General features: G+C 38.1%; 1 non-coding gene and 1 pseudogene across 1 annotated transcript; both read right to left on the bottom strand.

The window, feature by feature from the left end:
- Positions 1-21,339, bottom strand: part of LOC137203424 (proteolipid protein 2 pseudogene) — a 106,862-nt pseudogene that overhangs the window by 50,689 nt on the left and 34,834 nt on the right.
- TRNAA-CGC (transfer RNA alanine (anticodon CGC)) lies at positions 20,064-20,136 on the bottom strand. The gene has a single exon. It is a non-coding gene; the product is annotated as a tRNA-Ala (tRNA).

Here is a 21,339-nt window from a genome sequence, read left to right as displayed (position 1 = left end):
TAATATCTACATGTATCAAAACATTATGTTGTACACCTTAAATTTATATAATGTTATGTGTCAATTATATCTCAATAAAACTAGGGGAAAAAATAAGAATCAGAAAAAATAAACTTGTTTCTAAGGGCAAAAAAAGATTAAAAATTTTTTTCTTTAATTCTAAGGAAATGTTACTAAATATAACAGTAATAGCACATCTTAGTTGACTAGGAATTCCTGTCACAATGCTTTAGAAAGAATGCCATCTTCTCCAGAATAATAAAATTGTCAACTGACTGTATTGAGGTCACTTGACTGTACTATTGTTAGTTAACATTAGGGGAAGCTGGGTAAAGGATATATGGGAACTCTCTGAACTATTTTTGCAACTTTAAAAACTAAAATGTTAAAAGAAATTGCAAGTACCATGAGTCTCCCTTATAAGATATTAAAAGTGCAAACCTGTTTCAAAATGTGTAGACATTCCGTCTAGTGTATTCACTTTACTTAGCAAACAAGAAAGTTAAAAGCAGGGGCTTCCCTGGTGGCGCAGCAGTTGAGGGTCCGCCTGCCGATGCAGGGGACGCGGGTTCGTGCCCCGGTCCGGGAGGATCCCACATGCCGCGGAGCGGCTGCGCCCGTGAGCCATGGCCGCTGGGCCTGCGCGTCCAGAGCCTGTGCTCCGCAACGGGAGAGGCCACAACAGTGAGAGGCCTGCGTACTGCAAAAAAAAAAAAAAAAAAAAAAAAAAAAGTTAAAAGCAGTAGACATCTATTACCTTTTGTCTGCCCTTCCTTTTTGGAATTGCCCTTTTCCAACTCCATGTGAGTTTTTAATATATACATTTTTTTCTTTTTTTTTTGTTTCTTTTGGGTTTTTTTGGTTGCTTTTTGTGGTACGTGGGCCTCTCACTGCTGTGGCCTCTCCCATTGTGGAACACAGGCTCCAGACACTCAGGCCCAGCGCCCATGTCCCATGGGCCCAGCCGCTCTGCCGCACGTGGGACCCTTCCAGACCAGGGCACGAACCCGTGGCTCCTGCATCAGCAGGCGGACTCCCAACCACTGCACCACCAGGGAAGCCTTATACATATATATTTGTACACCCATGTTCACAGCAGCATTATTCACAATAGCCTAAAGGTGGAAGCAACCCAAGTGTCCATCAGCGGGTGAATGGATAAGCACAACGTAATATATACATAGAATGTAATACCATTCAGCCCTAAAAAAGGAAGGAAATTCTGAACATGCTACACCATCAATGAAACTTGGGGACAACATGCCAAGCAAAATAAACTAGTTACATACACACACATAAGATACTGCATGATTCCACTTATATGAGGGACCTAGAGTCACCAAATTCATAGAGACAGAAAGCAGAATGGTGGCTGCCAGGGGCTGGAGGAGGAGGGAATTGTTTCATGGGGACAAAGTTTCAGTTTTACAAGATGAAAAGAGTTCTGGAAATGGATGTGGTGATGGGTGCACAACAATGTAAATGTACTTAATGTCACTGAACTGTATAACTAAAAATGGTAAATTTTTTGTTATGTGTAATTTGTCACAATTAAAAAAAAACTGGTTTAAAAAAAAAAAAGCCAAACCCAACAGTTGTCCAGGCTCCTTGATAGTCACCTTTGAGCTGCTGGGATCACAGGTCAATCTGATGCTGAAGAAATCAGAGTCTCTAACAGGTCAGAGCAATGTCCACATGCAGACAAAGTGCCAGGGGGGCTCAAACTCAGACCTCACTTAATCCTTACAGAGACCTTGCACGGAGAGTGAAAGGAAGTGACTGGTCCAGGGACACACACCCTCCAAGGAGAAGAGCAAGACCAAGGATGGGAATCCAGCTCTGAAACCAGAGATGTTCTCTCTCTGGCAGGTCCTTACGGCAGGCTTGTGTCCAATTCACCTCTGTGTTGCCAGCATCTGGCACAGCATCTGACCTGGCACATAGTAGGTGCCCAACAAAAATTTGCTGAATAAATGAAATGTGCTGAACTAGACATGATCTCTTCTCCTGAGTGGTTCAAGGCTAAGGAAAGAGTGTGGTGGTTTTGTGATGCATCAGCTTGGGGTGGGGGCAGGGCAACATGTCCCAGAATTCACTCCCTGAAGGTTTCCAGTTAGGAGAGGCCACAAAAGGCATCTTCACATGATATTTGGAGGGTGGAGGTGAAGTGGCAGCCCCTTTTGTGTTTTCATGCTTGGCAGTCTGGGCAGGCACTTGTGTAGCTCACACACGGTATCTGCTGACTCGTGTGGTTGGTGCGGCGAAGGAGCCGGGCCTGCAAAATCTCCGCCTTCCCCTGCAGCCCCGTCAGCTTCCTGACTCCAGAGTGGATGTGTGTTTAGCCCCAGCTCGGATGACGCCAGCTCTCAGGAATGACATCCTGAGTTAATATGGCTTTCAAGAAGCTTTCTCCAGTGAGGAGATGTTACTTCCACTGAGCTTTCATAGTCTTTGCTTGTATGTTAGTATCTACATTCTTCCTCATATCCAAACTTTATTTTAATGGTTATTTTCCTGGAGGAAACAACCTTGCCTTGTGATTCTGAGAGAGCTTTGTCTGTAATGCTATTGGGGTGTACCACAACCCAGGGGGACCAATCAGAGTATTTCATCCCTCTGGACACCGTAATTGGTTCCAGTGATAGGCACAAGCTCAAAGTCAGCCAATCAGAGTTTTTGGGGGAGGTCAATGTGACAAGGGAGGGAAAGAGAAGTTTGTTCTTTTCTCAGTTGTCATTAGTTTTACATTCAAACTAGTCCTCTAATTCTTTTTTTTTTTTTTTGCCTCTGCGTGAAAATGAAGTCAACACAATAAAGTACAATCCAGACATGGAGAGAGCCCCCTGAAGACATGGCATTTGGATCCAGTTGCACCTGGAGCCAGCCCATCCCCTGAGACTTCAGGTTACCTAGCAATGAAGTCTTACCCATGGTGGTTCAGGTAAGTTCCTATTTCTTGATGAAGCAGTCCTGGTTAATACAGTTAATAAATAGAACATGTATTCATTTGGTCCTACAGTGGTCTTTGTGTGGATACACCTCAAAAGGCAACCTCTGAAATAATGATCCTTTCGGTAAATTATACTTTGATGTTGAAGAAACTGTATCCTTTTCTTCTAATATATTCTAGATAAATCCAGCTCCAAATTATTATTATTTTTTCACTAAGTATTAATGATGGCTTTTCTATCCATGCTCTTATTTTATACTATATACCCTTCCTGGGCAATCGTATCCACTCTCATTGTTTCTGCAACCACCTATATGCTGATGAAAATAAATTCACATCTCTTCCTCAATGCTCTCCTCAAAGCATCAAGAATCAGATATCCGGGGAGACCTTCAAGATGGCGCAGGAGAAAGACGTGGAGATCACTTTCCTCTCCACAAATACATCAGAAATACACCTACATGTGGAACAACTCCTACAGAACACCTACTAAAACGCTGGCAGAAGACCTCAGACTTCTCAAAAGGCAAGAAACTCCCTACGTACCTGGGTAGGGCAAAAGAAAAAAGAAAAAACAGAGACAAAAGAATAGGGATGAGACCTGCACCTCTGAGAGGGAGCTGTGAAGGAGGAAAAGTTTGTACACGCTAGGAAGCCCCTTCACTGGTGGAGATGGGGGGTGGATGGGGGGGGAAGCTTCAGAGCCACGGAGGAGAGCGCAGCAACAGGGGTGCAGAGGGCAAAGCAAAGAGATTCCTGCACAGAGGATCACTGCTGACCAGCACTCACCAGCCTGAGAGGCTTGTCTGCTCACCCGCCGGGGCGGGTGGGGGCTGGGAGCTGAGGCTCAGGCTTCGGAGGTCAGACCCCAGGGAGAGGACTGGGGTTGGCTGCGTGAACACAGCCTGAAGGGGGCTAGTGTGCCACAGCTAGCCAGGATGGAGTCCGGGAAAAAGTCTGGACCTGCCTAAGAGGCAAAAGACCATTGTTCAGGGTGCAAGAGGACAGGGGATTCAGAGCACTGCCTAAATGAGCTCCAGAGATGGGCGCGAGCCACGGCTATCAGCATGGATAACAAAGACGGACATGAAACGCTAAGGCTGCTGCTGCAGCCACCAAGAAGCCTGTGTGCAAGCACAGGTCACTATCCACACCTCCCCTCCGGGGAGCCTGTGCAGCCCACCACTGCCAGGGTCCCGTGATCCAGGGACAACTTCCCTGAGAGAACACATGGCGTGCCTCAGGCTGTTGCAACATCACGCTGGCCTCTGCCACTGCAGGCTCGCCCCACATTCTGTACCCCTCACTCCCCCAGCCTGAGTGAGCCAGAGCATCTTAATCAGCTGCTACTTTAACCCTGTCCTGTCTGAGTGAAGAACAGACGCCCTCAGGCGACCTACACACAGAGGCAGGGCCAAATCCAAAGCTGAACCCCGGGAGCTGTGCGAACAAAGAAGAGAAAGGGAAATCTCTCCCAGCAGCCTCAGGAGCAGCAGAGTAAATCTCCACAATCAATGTGATGTACCCTGAATCTGTGGAATACCTGAATAGGCAACGAATCATCCCAAAATTTAGGCAGTGGATTTCAGGAGCAACTATAGACTTGGGGTTTGCTTTCTGCATCTAATTTCTTTCTGGTTTTATGTTTACCTTAGTTTAGTATTTAGAGTTTATTATCATTGGTGGATTTCTTTATGGATTTGGTTGCTCTCTTCCTCCCTTTTTTTTTATATACCGATTTTTTTTTCCTTTTTCTCTTTTTGTGAGTGTGTATGTGTATGCTTCTTTGTGCGATGTTGTCTGTATAGCTTTGTTTTTACCATTTGTCCTAGGGCTCTGTCTGTCCATTTTTGTTTGTTTCTTTGTTTTGTTTTTTAATATAGTTTTTAGCGCTTGTTATCAATGGTGGATTTATTTTTAGGTTTGGTTGCTCTCTTCTTTCTTTTTTTAAATTTTATTTAAAAAATTTTTACTGTTCATAATTATTTTTTATTTTAATAACTTTATTCTTTTCTTTCTTTTTTCTCCATTTTTTTCTGAGCTGTGTGGCTGACAGGGTCGTGGTGCTCCAGCCGGCTGTCAGACCTGTGTCTCTGAGGTGGGAGAGCCGAGTTCAGGCCATTGGTCCACCAGAGACATCCCATACACATAACATCCCATGCTACACATAACATCAAACGGCAAAAGCTCTCTCAGAGATCTCCATCTCAATGCTAAGACCCAGATCCACTCAACGACCAGCGAGCTACAGTGTTGGACACCCTATGCCAAACAACTAGCAAGACAGGAACACAACCCCACTCATCAGCAGAGAGGCTGCCTAAAATCATAATAAGGTCACAGATACCCCAAAACACACCACCGGATGCGGTCCTGCCCAACAGAAAGACAAGGCTCAGCCTCATCCACAAGAACACAGGCACTAGTCCCCTCCACCAGGAAGCCTACACAACCCACTGAACCAAACTTAGCCGATGGGGGCAGACACCAAAGACAATGAGAACTACGAACCTGCAGCCTGTGAAAAGGGGACCCCAAAAAAACACAGTAAGTTAAGCAAAATGAGAAGACAGAGAAACACACAGCAGATGAAGGAGCAAGGTAAAAATCCAGCAGACCAAACAAATGAAGAGGAAATAGGCAGTCTACCTGAAAAAGAATTCAGAGTAATGATAGTAAAGATGATCCAAAATCTTGGAAATACAATGGAGAAAATACAAGAAAAGCCTAACAAGGACATAGAAGAACTAAAGAGCAAACAAACAATGATGAACAACACAATAAATCATATTAAAAATTCTCTAAAGGAATCAATAGCAGAAAAACTGAGGCAGAAAAATGGATAAGTGAACTAGAAGATAAAATAGTGGAAATAACTACTGCAGGGCGGAATAAAGAAAAAAGAATGAAAAGAATTGAGGACACTCTTAGAGACCTCTGGGACAACATTAAATAAACCAACATTTGAATTGTAGGGGTCCAAGAAGAAGAAGGGTAAAAAGAAAGGGACTGAGAAAATATTTTGAAGAGATTGTAGTTGAAAACTTCCCTAATATGGGAAAGGAAATAGGCAATCAAGTCCAGAAAGTGCAGAAAGTCCATACAGGATAAATCCAAGGAGAAATACACCAAGATGCATATTAATCAAACTATCAAAAATTAAATACAAAGAAAAAATATTAAAAGCAGCAAGGGAAAAACAACAAATAACATACAAGGGAATCCCCATAAGGTTAACAGCTGATCTTTCAACAGAAACTCTGCAGGCCAGAAGGGAGTGGCAGGACATATTTAAAGTGATGAAAGGGAAAAACCTACAACCAAGATTACTCTACCCAGCAAGGAACTCATTCACATTCAATGGAGAAATTAAAACCTTTACAGACAAGCAAAAGCTAAGAGAATTCAGCACCACCAAACCAGCTTTACAACAAATGCTAAAGGAACTTCTCTAGGCAGGAACCACAAGAGAAGGAAAAGACATACAATAACAAACCCAAAACAATTAAGAAAATGGTCATAGGAACCTACATATCAATAATTACCTTAAATGTAAAGACATTAAATGCTGTAACCAAAAGACACAGACTGGCTGAATGGATACAAAAACAAGACCTGTATATATGCTGTCTACAAGAGACCCACTTCAGACCTAGGGACACAAACAGACTGAAAGTGAGGGGATGGAAAAAGATATTCCATGCAAACGGAAACCAAAAGAAAGTTGGAATAGCAATTTTCATATCAGACAAAACAGACTTTAAAATAAAGACTATTACAAGAGACAAAGAAGGACACTACAGAATGATCAAGGGATCAATCCAAGAAGAAGATATAACAATTGTAAATATTTATGCACCCAACATAGAAGCACCTCAATAGTTAAGGTAAATGCTAACAGCCATAAAAGGGGAAATTGACAGTAACACAATCATAGTAGGGGATTTTAACACCCCACTTTCACCAATGGACAGATCATCCAAAATGAAAGTAAATAAGGAAACACAAGCTTTAAATGACACATTAAACAAGATGCATTTAATTGATATTTATAGGACATTCCACCCAAAAATGACAGAATACACTTTCTTCTCAACTGCTCATGGAACATTCTCCAGGATAAATCATATCTTGGGTCACAAATCAAGTCTTGGTAAATTTAAGAAAAGTGAAATCGTATAAAGTATCTTTTCCAACAAAAACGCTATGAGACTAGATATCAATTAGAGTAAAAATTCTGTAAAAAATACAAACACATAGAGGCTAAAAAATACACTACTTAATAACCAAAAGATCACTGAAGAAATCAAAGAGGAAATCAAAAAATACCTAGAAACAAATGACAATGAAAACACAATGACCCAAAACTTATGGGATGCAGCAAAAGCAGTTTTAAGAGGGAAGTTTATAGCAATACAGTCCTACCTCAAGAAACAAGAAACACCTCAAAGAAACAACCTAACCTTACACTTAAAGCAATTAGAGAAAGAAAAACAAAAAACCCCCAAATTTAGCAGAAAGAAAGAAAGAAATAAGGGCAGATCAGAAATAAATGAAAAAGAAATGAAGGAAACAATAGCAAAGATTAATAAAACTAAAAGCTGGTTCTTTGAGAAGGTAAAAAAAATTGATAAACCATTAGCCAGACTCATCAAGAAAAAATGGGAGAAGACTCAAATCAATAGAATTAGAAATGAAAAAAGAGAAGTAACAACTGACACTACAGAAATAAAAAGGATCACAAGAGATTACTACAAGCAATTATATTCCAGTAAAATGGACAGCCTGGAAGAAATGGACACATTTTTAAAAAAGCCCAACCTTCTGAGACTGAACCAGGAAGAAATAGAAAATATAAACAGACCAATCAAAAGCACTGAAATTGAGACTGTGATTAAAAATATTTCTACAAATAAAAGCCCAGGACCAGAAGGTTTCACAGGTGAATTCTAGCAAACATTTAGAGAAGAGCTAACACCTATCCTTCTCAAACTCTTCCAAAATATAGCAGAGGGAGGAACACACCCAAACTCATTCTACGAGGCCACCATCACCCTGATACCAAATCCAGACAAAGATGTCACAAAGAAAGAAATCTATAGGCCAATATCACTGATGAACATAGATGCAAAAATCCTCAACAAACTACTAGCAAACAGAATCCAACAGCACATTAAAAGGATCATACACCATGATCAAGTGGGGTTTACCCCAGGGATGCAAGGATTCTTCAATATACGCAAATCAATCAATGTGATAAACCATATTAACAAATTGAAGGAGAAAAACCATATGATCATCTCAATAGGTACAGAAAAAGCTTTTGACAAAATTCAACATCCATTTATGATTAAAAACCCTCCAGAAAGTAGGCATAGAAGGAACCTACCTCAACATAATAAAGGCCATATATGACAAACCCACAGCCAACATCATTCTCAATGGTGAAAAAATGAAATCATTTCCACTAAGATCAGGAACAAGACAAGGTCGTCCACTCTCACCAGTATTATTCAACATTGTTTTGGAACTTTTAGCCACAGCAATAAGAGAAGAAAAAGAAATAAGAGGAATTCAAATTGGAAAAGAAGAAGTAAAACTGTCACTGTGTGCAGATGACATGATACTATACATAGAGCATCCTAAAGATGCTACCAGAAAACTACTAGAGCTAATCAATGAATTTGGTAAAGTAGCAGGACACAAAATTAATGCACAAAATCTCTTGCATTCCTATACACTAATGATACAAAATCTGAAAGTGAAATTAAGGAAACACTCCTATTTACCACTGCAACAAAAAGAATAAAAAAGAATTTATTTGCAAATCAGCTCAGGAAGTAGCTACTCAGGGTGCCATTCCTGAGTCTCTGAAACCAGATTAGGGATCTGAGCTCTCAGAAATTATGCATCTATTTCCCATTATTATTATTATTTAAATTAAACAAATACCTTTTATTTTTCTGATTTTTGTCCTGAACAGGAAGTAATACCAAAAACGTTTTAATGCTGAGGATTAAACTCCAAATTGCAAGGTACAAAATGGTTGGTGAGAAGTAAACAAAATTAATTGTATACCATCATATGAAAAGCAAGTCACATACAGAATAAAATTTGTTCCTGTACTATATCTACTAATTTAAATCACGATGCTGGGCTTCCCTGGTGGCGCAGTGGTTGAGAGTCCGCCTGCTGATGCAGGGGAAACGGGTTCGTGCCCCGGTCCGGGAAGATCTCACATGCCGCGGAGCGGCTGGGCCCATGAGCCATGGCCGCTGAGGCTGTGCGTCCGGAGCCTGTGCTCCACAACGGAAGAGGCCACAGCACTGAGAGGCCCGCGTACAGAAAAAAAAAAAAAATCACGATGTTAATAATTATCAAATTACTACTAAGTATTTTCTAAGGATATATGTATAGGACTATATTCTAGGCTATATCCTAGTTCCTGATTGGGTACACAAGAAATATAAAATCTAGGTCTACCATATGTTCTTTTCTTCCTTTTTTAAATTGTGTTAAACATAAAATAAAATTTACCAATCTTAAGTGTACAGTTCAGTGGTATTAAATACTTTCACATTGTTGTGCAGCCATCACCACCATCCATCCCCATAACACCATGTGTGTTTTTTTTTAAATCATCTTTATTGGAGTATAATTGCTTTACAATGTTGTGTTAGTTTCTGCTATATAACAAAGTGAATCAACTTTATGAATACATATATCCCCATATCTCCTCCCTCTTGCATCTCCCTCCAACTCTCCCTATCCCATCCCTCTAGGTGATCACAAAGCACCGAGCTGATCTCCCTGTGCTATGCAGCTGCTTCCCACTAGCTATCTATTTTACATTTGGTAGTGTATATATGTCCATGCCACTCTCTCACTTCGTCCCAGCTTACCGTTTCCCCTCCCCGTGTCCTCAAGTCCATTGCTTTATAGGTCTGCGGCTTTCTTTCTGTCCTGCCCCTAGGCTCTTCATGACCTTTTTTTTTTTTTTTTAGATTCCATATGTATGTGTTAGCATACAGTATTTGTTTTTCTCTTTCTGACTTACTTCACTCTGTATGACAGTCTCTAGGTCCATCCACCTCACTACAAATAACTCAATTTCATTCCTTTAATGGCAGAGTAATATTCCACTTTATATATGTGCCAAATCTTCTTTATTCATTCATCTGTTGATGGACACTTAGGTTGCTTCCATGTCCTGGCTAATGTACAGAGACCTGCAATGAACATTTTGGTACATGACTCTTTTTGAATTATGGTTTTCTCAGGGCATATGCCCAGTAGTGAGATTGCTGGGTTGTATGGTAGTTCTATTTTTAGTTTTTTAAGGAACCTCCATACTGTTCTACATAGTGGCTGTATAAATTTACATTCCCACCAACAGTGCAAGAGGGTTCCCTTTTCTCCACACCATCTCCAGCATTTATTGTTTGTAGATATTTTGATGACGGCCATTCTGACTGGTGTGAGGTGATACCTCATTTTAGTTTTGATTTGCATTTCTCTAATGATTAACGATGTTGAGCATCCTTTCATGTGTTTGTTGGCAGTCTGTATATCTTCTTTGGTGAAATGTCTATTTAGGTCTTCTGTCCATTTTTGGATTGGGTTGTTTTTTTTTGTTTGTTTGTTTGTTTGTTTGTTTTGCGGTACGCGGGCCTCTCACTGTTGTGGCCTCTCCCGTTGCGGAGCACAGGCTGCAGACGCGCAGGCTCAGCGGCCATGGCTCACGGGCCCAGCCGCTCCGCGGCATGTGGGATCTTCCCGGACCGGGGCACGAACCCACGTGCCCTGCATCGGCAGGCGGACTCTCAACCACTGCGCCACCAGGGAAGCCCGGGTTGTTTTTTTTAAATTGAGCTGCAAGAGCTGCTTGTAAATTTTGGAGATTAATCCTTTGTCAGTGGCTTCATTTACAAATATTTTTCCCATTCTGAGGGTTGTCTTTTCGTCTTGTTTACGTTTTCCTTTTCTGTGCAAAAGCTTTTAAGTTTCATTAGGTTCCATTTGTTTATTTTTGTTTTTATTTCCATTTCTCTAGGAGGTGGGTCAAAAAGGATTTTGTTGTGATTTATTTCATAGAGTGTTCTGCCTATGTTTTTCTCTAAGAGTTTTACAGTGTCTGGCCTTACATTTAGGTCTTTAATCCATTTTGAGTTTATTTTTGTGTATGGTGTTAGGGAGTGTTCTAATTTCATTCTTTTACATGTAGCTGTGCAGTTTTCCCAGCACCACATATTGAAGGGCTGTCTTTTCTCCATTGTATATTCTTGCCTCCTTTATCAAAAATATGGTGACCATATGTGCGTGGGTTTATCTCTGGGCTTTCTGTTCGGTTCCACTGATCTCTATTTCTGTTTTTGTGCCAGCACCATACTGTCTTGATTACTATAGCTTTGTAATATAGTCTGAAGTCCAGGAGCCTGATTCCTCCAGCTTGGCTTTTCTTTCTCAAGATTGCTTTGGCTATTCAGGGTCTTTTGTGTTTCCATACACATTGTGAAATTTTTTGTTCTAGTTCTGTGAAAAATGCCATTGATGGTTTGATAGGGATTGCATTGAATCTGTAGATTGCTTTGGGTAGTATAGTCATTATCACAATGTTGATTCTTCCAATCCAAGAACATGGTATATCTCTCCATCTGTTTGTATCATCTTTAATTTCTTTCATCAGTGTCTTATAATTTTCTGCATACAGGTCTTTTCTCTCCTTACGTAGGTTTATTCATAGATATTTTATTCTTTTTGTTGCAATGGTAAATGGGAGTGTTTTCTTAATTTCACTTTCAGATTTTTCATCATTATTGTATAGGAATGCAAGAGATATCTGTGCATTAATTTTATATCCTGCTACTTTACCACATTCACTGATTAGCTCTAGTAGTTTTTTGGTAGCATCTTGAGGATTCTCTGTGTATAGTATCATGTCATCTGCAAACAGATGTGACAGCTTTACTTCTTCTTTTGCAATTTGGATTCCTTTTATTTCTTTTTCTTCTCTTGTTGCTGTGGCAAAAACTTCCAAAACAATGTTGAATAATAGTGGTGAGAGTGGGCAACCTTGTCTTGTTCCTGATCTTATTGGAAATGGTTTCAGTTTTTCATCATTGAGGACGATGTTAGCTGTGGGTTTGTCATATATGGCCTTTATTATGTTGAGGAAAGTTCCCTCTATGCCTACTTTCTGCAGAGTTTTTATTATAAATGGGTGTTGAATTTTGTCGAAAGCGTTCTCTGCATCTATTTAGATGATCATATGGTTTTTCTCCTTCAATTTGTTAATATGGTGTATCACATTGATTGATTTGTGTATATTGAAGAATCCTTGCATTCCTGGGATAAACTCCACTTGATCATGGTGTATGATCCTTTTAATGTGCTGTTGGATTCTGTTTGCTAGTATTTTGTTGAGGATTTTTGCATCTATGTTCATCAGTGATATTGGCCTGTAGTTTTCTTTCCTTGTGACATCTGTCTGGTTTTGGTATCAGGGTGATGGTGGCCTCATAGAATGAGTTTGGGAGTGTTCCTCCCTCTGCTATGTTTTGGAAAAGTTTGAGAAGAATAAGTGTTAGCTCTTCTCTAAATGTTTGATAGAATTCATCTATGAAGCCTTCTGGTCTTGGGCTTTTGTTTGTTGGAAGATTTTTAATCACAGTTTCAATTTCAGTGCTTATAATTGGTCTGTTTATATTTTCTATTTCTTCCTGGTTCAGTGTTGGAAGGTTGTGCATTTCTAAGAATTTGTCCATTTCTTCCAGGTTTTCCATTTTATTGGCATATAGTTGCTTGTAGTAATCTTTCATGATCCTTTGTATTTCTGCCGTGTCAGTTGTTACTTCTCTTTCATTTCTAATTCTATTGATTTGAGTCTTCTCCCTTTTTTTCTTGATGAGTCTGGCTAATGGTTTATCAATTTTGTTTATCTTCTCAAAGAACCAGCTTTTAGTTTTATTGATATTTGCTATGGCTTCCTTCATTTCTTTTTCATTTATTTCTGATCTGATCTTTACGATTTCTTTCCTTCTGCTAACTTTGGGGTTTTTTTGTTCTTCTTTCTCTAATTGCTTTAGGTGTAAGGTTAGGTTGTTTCTTTGAGATGTTTCTTGTTTCTTGAGGTAGGATTGTATTGCTATAAACTTCCGTGTTAGAACTGCTTTTGCTACGTCCCATAGGTTTTGGGTCATTGTATTTTCATTGTCATTTGTTTCTAGGTATTTTTTGATTTCCTGTTTGATTTCTTCAGTCACCTCTTGGTTATTAGTAGTGTATTGTTTAGCCACCATGTGTTTGTATTTTTTACAGGTATTTTCCTGTAATTCATATCTAGTCTCATAGCATTATGGTTCGAAAAGATACTTGATAGGATTTCATTTTTCTTAAATTTACCAAGGCTTGATATGTGACCCAAGATATGATCTATCCTGGAGAATGTTCCATGAGCACTTGAGAAGAAAGTGTATTCTGTTGTTTTGGGGTGGAATGTCCTATAAATATCAATTAAGTCCATCTTGTCTATTTCCCATTATTATCATAGGTACCATAGTGACCTTTTTCATTTGCTCCCTCTCTTTAGTGTTTATGCTGCATTCAATATCTTGCAGTTGGGGTAAATTGATGAAAAATGACAGATACTCCCTATGAACACTAGATGTCACCCTTATCTTTTGTCTGAACTAATGAACAGCCACTGATTCTGTGTTTAAACTCTGTTTTTTAAAATTCTTTTTCTGATTAGATCTTGGAGTTTAAAAAAAAAAAATCTCTCATCTTGAAGTGTTTTTTTTTTCTTTTAAAGAAACCAACTTTTTAGATTTTCATAGGTTCAGCAGTGGTTAAAGCTCAAAACAAAAGCGACTCTAAGTGATCTTTAAAAATCTACTGAACAACGTTATATGAGTTAGCTCATTACCAGCCCAGCTTGTATTTGCTGACTCTCAGACAGACATATGGATTTCAAAAAGCATGTAATTAATTGTATTTCCTTGAAAAATCATGGAACTTCAGAAAAAGTCTGAAAAAATTTGTCTTAAGATTTTTTCTAATCTTCTGGGATTTCTTTGTTTTTTTGTTTGTTTTGTTGTTTTGTACATCATAATTTTATTTCATTTGTTTTTTAATTAAAGGATAGCTGGTTTACAATGTTATATTAGTTTCAGATATACAACATAGTGATTCAATATTTTTATAGAGTATATTCAAATTAAAGTTATTATAAAATATTGGCTATATCCCCTGTGCTGTACATTAACTACATGCTTGTATCTTATTTATTTTATACCTAGTAGCTTATACCTCTTAATCCCCTTCACCTATCTTGCCCCTCCCCTCTCCTCCCCTCTTCCCACTGGTAACCACTAATTTGTTCTCTGAATTTATGAGTCTGTTTCTGTTTTGTTATATTTGTTCATTTGTTTTATTTTTTAAGATTCCACATATAAATGAAAACATACAGTATTTGTCTTTGTCTGACTTACTTTATTAAGTTTAAGTTCCTCCAGGTCCATCCATGTTGTGAATGGCAAATTTTCATTCTTATGACTAATATTCCAGTGTATATAAATATACCACATCTTTATCCATTCCACTGTTGATGGATACTTAGGTTGCTTCCATTTCTTGGCTATTGTAAATAATGCTGCTGTGAACATTGGGGGTGTATGTATCTTTTTGAATTAGTGTTTTCTTTTTCTTCAGTTAAATACACAGGAGTGGAATTCCTGGATAGCATGGTATTTCTATTTTTAGTTTTTTGAGGAACTTCCATACTGTTTTCCATAGTGGCTGTATCAATTTACATTTCCACCAACAGTGTACTAGGGTTCCCTTTTCTCCACATCTTTGCCAACATTTATTACCTGTTTTCTTTTTGACAATAGCCATTCTGACAGCTATGAGGTGATAACTCATCATGGTTTTGATTTGCATTTTCCTGATAGTGATGTTGATCATCTTTTCATGTGCCTGTTGGCCATCTGTAAGTCTTCTTTGGAAAAATGACTATTCAGGTCTTCTGCCCATTTTTTAATTGGGTTCTTTGGTTTTTGATATTGAGTTTATGAGTCCTTTATATATTTTGGATATTAATCCCTTATCAGACACATCATTTGAAAATATTTTGTCCCATTCAGTAGGTTGTCTTTCCATTTTTCTGATAGTTTCCCTCACTCAGCAAAAGCTTTTAAGTTTAGTTAGGCCCCATTTGTTTATTTTTGCTTTTGTTTTCCTTGCCAGAGGAGACAGATCCAAAAAAATATTGCTAAGACTTATGTCAGAGTGGACTACCTACATTTTCTTCTAGGGGTTTTATGGTTTCCAGCCTTATATTTAGGTCTTTAATCCATTTTGAGTTTAGGTGTGAGAAAATGTTCTAATTTCATTCTTTCACATGTAGCTGTCCAGTTTTCCCAACACCACTTACTGAAGCAACTGTCTCTTCCCCATTGGATATTTTTGCCTCCTTTGTCATAGATTAATTGACCATATGTGCATGGGCTTATTTCTGGGCTCTCTATTCCGTTCCATTGATCCATGCGTGTGTTTTTGTGCCAGTATCATACTGTTTTGATTACTGTAGCTTTGTAGTGTAGTCCAAATTGAGGGAGCATGATACTTCCAGCTTTGTTCTTTTTTCTCAAGATTGCTTTGGCAACTCAGGGTCTTTTGCAGTCCCATATGAATTTTAGGATTATTTGTCCTAATTCTGTGAAAAATGTCATGGGTATTTTGATAGGGATTGCATTAAATCTGTAGATTGCTATGGGTAGCATGGACATTTTAACAATGTGGATTCTTCCAATCGATGAACATAGGATATCTTTCTTCAATTTTCTTCATCAAAGTCTTATAGTTTTCAGAGTATAGGTGTTTCACCTCCTTGGTTGAGTTTATTCCTAGGTATTTTATACTTTTTGATGTGATTGTAAATTCTCACCTTTGCAGTAAGAGTGGGTGGTAACTATTTATTTATGATTTATTATAATTATCTATAGAAACTTCAAAGTAATAAATAATTTAAAAGAAGTCTGAAGGATACACTAAAACAACACTGTACGAAAGAAAAAGACTTAGAACATACTTTCAGAAGGAAAGTCTTGATAGAGCTTTCATTTTTTAAAGGTATTTTAAAAATATTTCTTTTCACAGAAAGACTCACCTTACATTAACTTTTATTTTCCTTCTCAAACTAACAGTCTCCCAGTTTACCAGCTTTGTAAATGGTTCTACTCCCATCTAATTATTAGGTTATTTATTTGAGATTTTGCTTGTTTCCTGAGGTAAGTTTGTATCGCTATAAACTTCCCTCTTAGAACTGCCTTTGCTGTGTCCCATAGGTTTTGGATCATCATGTTTTCATTTTCATTTGTCTCTATGTACTTTAAAATTTCCTCTTTAATTTCTTCAGTGATCCGTTGGTTATTTAGTAGAATATTGTTTAGCCTCCATGTGTTTGTGTTTTTTGCAATTTTTTTCTTGTAGTTGATCTCTAGTCTCATAGTTGTTGTCAGAAAAGATGCTTGACATGATTTCAATTTTCTTAAATTTACAGAGGCTTGTTTTGTGGCCTAGCATGTGATCTGTCCTGGAGAATGTTCCATATGCATTTGAAAAGGATGTGTGTTCTGCTGCTTTCAGATGGAATGCTCTCTATATATCATTTAAGTCTATTTGTATAATGTGTTATTTAAGGCCTGTGTTTTCTTATTGATTTTCTGTCTGGATGATCTGTCCATTGATGTAAGTGGGGTGTTAAAGTCCCCTATTTTTATTGTGTTACTGTCGATTTCTCTTTTTATGTCTGTTAATATTTGCCTTATATATTTAGGTGCTCCTATGTTGGGTGCATATATATTTACAATTGTTATATTTTCTTCTTGGATTGATCCCTTGATCCTTATGTAGTGTTCTTCTTTGTCTCTTGTAAAGTCTTTATTCTAAAATCTATCTTGTCTGATATAAGTATTGCTACTTTGGCTTTCTTTTGATTTCTATTTGCATGGGATACCTTTTTCCATCCCCTCACTTTCAGTCTGTATGTATCTCTACATCTGAAGTGAGTCCCTTGTAGGTAATATATATACGGGTCTTGTTTTTGTATCCATTCAGCTACTCTATGTCTTTTGGTTGGAGCACTTAGTCCATTTATATTTAAGGTAATTATTGATATGTATGTTCTTATTGCCATTTTGTTGACTGTTTTGAATGTTTCTGTAGGTCTTTTTTCCCCTTTCTCCTTCTTTTGTTCTCTTCTCTTGTGATTTGATGACTCTTTAGTGTTATGTTGGATTCCTTTTTCTTTTTTGTGTATATATCTATTATAGAGTTTTGGTTTGCAGTTGCTTATCACCTAAAATTTTGTGGTCATTCTTTTTTTTTTTAATTTTATTTATTTTTGGCTGTGTTGAGTCTTTGTTGCTGCACACGGGCTTTCTCTAGTTGCATCGAGCGTGGGCTTCTCTTGTTGCGGAGCATGGGCTCTAGGCGTGCAGGCTCAGTAGCTGTGGTGCATGGGCTTAGTTGCTCTGTGGGACGTGGGATCTTCCCGGACCAGGAACTGAACCCATGTCCCAGGCAATGGCAGGCAGATTCTTAACCATTGCTCCACCAGGGAAGTCCCTGAGAAGTATTTCTAAGGAAATAATTCTCAAGCCACTAGGATGCCTCAACTCTGGGGAAAAAAGACCAACTCTATTGTAAATAATTCTACATAGAACCCTTAAGGAATAACTCAGGTAGAAACTCCTTGTAAATTTGAACTAATCTAAGAAAATTCACATGCTATAAAGAACTATGAAACACTTTAGGTGACTAATCCTGGGAACATCATGGTTCATCTCAGTCAGGGCTTCAGGAAAAGAGAATTTGACATTGCTGTCTTTTGATCATGCTGTCTTTTGATCACAGCAGATGTTACTGATAATGTTCTTTTCTTTCTTAGATTCTAAATGATCTGAACTGCCAAAATAGTGTTATTTATATTAGTGAAAGAACACTGAGTCTTTTTTTTTTTTTTTTTGGCCTCACTACGCGGGATCATAGTTCCCCAACCAGGGATTAAACCTGGGCCACAGCAGTGAAATTGATGAGTCCTAACCACTGGCAACAAGGAATTCCCAACACTGATTCTTGAAAGCATTTCTCTTGTGGCAATAATGTTTTTTGTTATACTGTGAATGCAGCTTCTACAAATAATTGAAAATTTCATCTTCTTATTTTAATCAAGCAGTTCAGCCTCTTTGCAATTCATTTTGTTGGTGAATATCTATTTGACAAGCCTCCAGTTCCAAGGTGATTTTTAGTGATTGTGTTAGAAATGAAGTAACATTTTACTCCTTTCCTCAAAGAGGGGTAATTTCTCCCATAAAACTTACTGGATACAATGTAGGGTAGGCTAATCTATTAAATTTTCCTGACATTTATTATTGGCTTCATTTAGGAGATCAACCTTGAGCCTGAAACTAAGCACATTTGTATTTTGTTGTCTGACCTAAGAGGGAAACTAAGAATAATGTTTTAAGGTATTGGAATGAAGTGTTCAGTTTTCCTTTGTCTTTCAGTGTCTTCTGATTCTGCTTCTGGTTATATTTTGCTATGTGCTTTGATTCAGTATCTTCCTTCATTCTCAGTTTAGTGCAGAGAAGGAACATTAAACACATACAGCTATCTGAAAATAAGATTTAAGCACCACTTTTAATGCACAGAGTGTTTTGTTCCCAAACTAAAATTAATTTTTTCTAATATTTGTGTAAAAGTATATATTTATATATATATATAGAAAGCTTTTATCCTTACTCCAAAAAATTTTTTTCCAAGATTGGATAGAGGAAATTGGGAAAAACTGTCCAGATGGTGGTAGCCTACATTATAAATAGAGTCCTGCCTTAGATATTTCTTCCTTCTCTTAATATGTTTTTAATAATATTGGTTGTCGGGCTTCCCTGGTGGTGCAGTGGTTGAGAATCTGCCTGCTAATGCAGGGGACACGGGTTTGAGCCCTGGTCTGGGAAGATCCCACATGGCGCGGAGCAACTGGGCCTGTGAGCCACAACTACTGAGCCTGTGCATCTGGAGCCTGTGCTCTGCAACAAGAGAGGCCGCCATAGTGAGAGGCCCGTGCACCACGATGAAGAGTGGCCCCTGCTTGTCACAACTAGAGAAAGCCCTTACACAGACATGCAGACGCAACACAGCAAAAATAAATAAATTAATTAATAAACTCCTACCTACAACATCTTCTTTAAAAAAAAAAAAAGAAAGAAAGAAAAGGCTGCTTCTGACACTTTCTGGAAGGAGACAGGATATACGTTATAAAAAATAATAATATTGGTTGCCATTTATTGAACATGTTCTTGTGTCATTTGCTAAATTGGGCATTTTTTGTGTTTTTCATTTAACTTATTTAGTCTGCACATCAACCCTATGAGCTAGGTTTTACTATTCTGTTTTACAGTTGAGGAGAGGGAGGTCAGTGACATTAAGTAACCAGTTAAAGTCACACAGCCAGTGTGTGACAGCACAGGGACTCAAACCCAGTTCTTTCTGAACCTAAAGTATGTTTGTTTGTTTTTAACCACACTGTACTTTCTTTTATGCCTTTCCCCCCAAAATATTCTCAAGTAGATAATCATACGAATAACTTACAACCTTTAAGTGTTTGGGAGATTTTGAATCTTTGGCATTTTCTGTCACTTTCAATGAGCTAGTCTAAAATGTAATGAAACACAGAGGACTTATCTGAGTCAAGTGGACAATTTTAGAAAACACCAGGTTGTCTTTTAAAATACAAAAAGAAATAAGACATACAAAATATTTTTCAAAATTAACCTGAGAGATTAGATACCCTTTGTAGTACTGAAAAAAGTCTTTCCCCATTATCTACATTCTGTGTCCATGAGAGTTGATATAAAAGCCAAAATCTGGTAGAGCACTCAATTTTTTTAAAATTTACTTATTTGGTATTTTTTTGGGTAATTTTTTTAAAATTTACTTATTTGGTATTGCGCCAGGTATTAGTTGTGGCATGCAGGCTCCTTAGTTGTGGCATGTGAACTCTTAGTTGTGGCATGTGAACTCTTAGTTGCGGCATGCATGTGGGATCTAGTTCCCTGACCAGGGATCGAACCCGGGCCCCCTGTGTTGCGAGCACAGAGTCTTAACCACTGTGCCACCAGGGAAGTCCCAAGCACTCAATTTTTATTGTGAGGTAGGGAAGAATCCTGTAGATGTCTAAGAGCCTAAGAAGCCTCAAGGGCTGTTAGTCCTCTTCTCAGACTACCAGGAAAACTATGAAAGTTTATGTTGATAAATATGCTGAAGGAGCAGTAACTCAAGACCCCAACATAGATTAAAGGTGAAAGGACAGATGATCATAAGTGATGTCAGTGGACCATGTGGAAAGGCCCAAAGAGGTGCTATACTGAGGTGCTATACAAGTCAATTTATGACTGTAGTTATCATCTTAAAAAAAAAAGAATATAAACATAAATGTAACTAGCAATAGTTAATTCATCATTTTATTTGCAGAAAGTTACTCTTAATTTCTGTTATTCTCTAGGAGGGTTGCTTTATTTATTTAATAAATGTTGGATATTAGATGCAAGCTTCATTCAAAACTGAAATATCATCCATTTAAACTGTCACCAGAATTAGAGGCACGTATAACTTAATTTTTCATCCCTTATTTTACCCCCAGGGAAAACGTTTAAATTAAATTTAGATTTGATCACAAAATATGTTTTTTCTTCCTCACTATATTAGCTGTGATATTCAGTCATAACCAAAAACAACAACAACAACCCTGGAAACTAGGCGCCACACAAATTAAAGGGAAATTAATTTTGTCCTGATTATAAGATAACTAAAATTTAGAATTATATAAATTATGCATTCTAAAGGCAAGATCTAAAGAACTTTTAATAACTATTCAGTGTTTCTACTTAAACAAATTAAAAATACTCTGTAACCATCTAGGTAAGAAGGAAAAAAACTATGTAAACTTATAGGCCTTTAAGAAGTTAGAGGATTTTAGAGAAATGGGAAAATGTATAGACTTAAAAATAATAGATGGAACATTATTAAAGCTATTGAGTGAGGATTTAGGTTTATCCTTCCTTCCCTGACCAAGCACAGCAGTGCTATTAAGGGAAGTAACACCTATTTAAAGGACGTTAAGAAAGTAAAATTTTGTTTCACACCACTAGCCTAACATTGCAGCCTGAGGTTGGTCAGATGACACCTTCTGTAATTACGGTGGCATGCTGGTCTGTATAGAGTCCCAAGAGAATTCTAGGCTCTGGGCTTAAAATCTTGGTTTCTCTTTGATATGGAGGGCTAGAGGATCCTCCCTACCCTTCCCCAAACCCTTCATCTCACCATTC

Source organism: Pseudorca crassidens, chromosome 12 (assembly GCF_039906515.1).
Source record: "Pseudorca crassidens isolate mPseCra1 chromosome 12, mPseCra1.hap1, whole genome shotgun sequence".
Classification (NCBI taxonomy): Eukaryota; Metazoa; Chordata; class Mammalia; order Artiodactyla; family Delphinidae; genus Pseudorca; species Pseudorca crassidens.
The sequence above is the reverse complement of the archived record's forward strand: the minus strand, read 5'-3'. Positions and strand labels throughout refer to the sequence as shown.